The sequence below is a fragment of the Aplysia californica genome, unplaced genomic scaffold (genome assembly GCF_000002075.1).
Source record: "Aplysia californica isolate F4 #8 unplaced genomic scaffold, AplCal3.0 scaffold00337, whole genome shotgun sequence".
NCBI classification, from domain to species: domain Eukaryota; kingdom Metazoa; phylum Mollusca; class Gastropoda; order Aplysiida; family Aplysiidae; genus Aplysia; species Aplysia californica.
This window is the reverse complement of record NW_004797607.1, coordinates 112,478-114,243: the sequence shown is the minus strand read 5'-3', so window position 1 is coordinate 114,243 and position 1,766 is coordinate 112,478.

The following is a 1,766-nucleotide window of genomic DNA, read 5'->3' as shown; positions in this document are numbered from 1 at the left end:
GGGGGTCCTGTTAGCACGAGTGTACATGTACGCGCGCGTGTTTAAAAGAAACCGTGTGAGTACACACTGAACAGAAAGACACACGCAGGCAGACACACAAAAAGTAAGAGAAGCGGAGGGATTCTATTTTGAACCCTGAACAAATGTTGCTGGTATATGTCAAGACAGTACATCTTCACCACACAAACGAGAGATTCCACAGGGTCTATGAGGCGAGCTCTGTGTACGGCCCAAAACGAACCAGTTCCCAACGCCCACACTGGGTCCGTCTCAATCCTCATTTACCTCGGCCTTTCCCAGCATTGCCCCAAGAATGTCGCCGACATTTAGGTTACACACTACAAAGTCAGTCTTTGCTATAGTTTTCCTTTACGCTTAGTCCTAAAGCACAATAGACGTATACTCCTAGACCGTGCACTTCCACGGCCACATTTCTTTTGTTTTCAATTTAAAATAAAACTTTAGCTGCGAAACGTGCGCCCCTTGGACCGCGTCATTACGCACAAATGAAGTGCAAACACCAACCTCGCTATAGCCGAGTGCACGCGATATCTTTCCCCCTCTGCCCTTCATTTCGCTTAAAAATGAGTAAAATGCTGCGCTCCGAAAATAATATGTCAGAGTGCATGGCAAAAGGTATTATAATACAAGACTATGAGTAGAGCACATCAACTCAACCTTGACAAAGAGAAAATTAACTATTATGAGTCAGACGCACTCAGAGAGACTGTATAGGGCATGAACACAGAAATTTGAGATTGTAAAAAAAAGGGTGGGGACTTGAGATCTATTAATATTAATCAAAAAGAGATGCTGAGCAAAACTACAAACAACTTGACATTACCATTCCTCTATAGCGTCAGAAAGAAATTCAAACTTGACCCAAAGTAACCCGTCGAAATGTGCTTAGTTGCGTGTTGTCTCAGCAGCTATGTCTTGCAAAAAGAAACCCCCACGCCCATAAGCTTTTATTTTCAGCAACAATGCATTTCAGACACACATTTTGACTCGCAACCTTCGAAAAGGTGAGACTAAAAACGGAGGGAATGGAGGGATGTACATCTCACAGACATGGCAATGCATTTTTACGAGGACAAAAGAAAACCCTCTTCTTCAGTTTAGTTTAAGTAAGTTTTTTTAATGGCACTTGCCACACAATAAGGTCATATAAATGCCAAAGATTAGAGGAGTTACAAGAGAGTAACAAATACCCCCCAAAAAAGAGAAAGATCAGGCCTAAAAATGTTTGATAGGAAAGAAGGAGTAAACAATACCAGAGCATCCGCCTGCTACACTCAAACCCTAGTCAAAACAGTTTCATTTGTTCTTCTTTTTTTAATGTATGTGTTTTACACCTTCACTGACACAATTTTAGCCAATTAGAAGAGGGGCGTCCGACCCTGCCTGTCAGGGCAAAACCGGGCAGACAGGCATAAAAGAATAATTGAGATACCCGATAAAAATTCTCCCCAATCGGGACTCGAACTCCAGGTCTCTGGCATGCGATAGCGAAGCGTCAAACTGCTGCAGAAGGAGTTCGTTGCAAGGTCCTTGCCGCTACATAACAGACGCCTGTCTCAACAGTATACACAGAACGGTTGTTGGGCTGTCCAACATTGCGTTGCCCTGTCTTGGAGGCTGATTGTTTGTTTAAAGGCAAACTCTGTTGGTCAACTCATTTATTCATTTATGTCGCATGTGTATGTGAGTGTACGCGCGCGCTGTGTGTTCTCTCTCTCTCTCTCTCTCTCTCTCTCTCTCTCTCT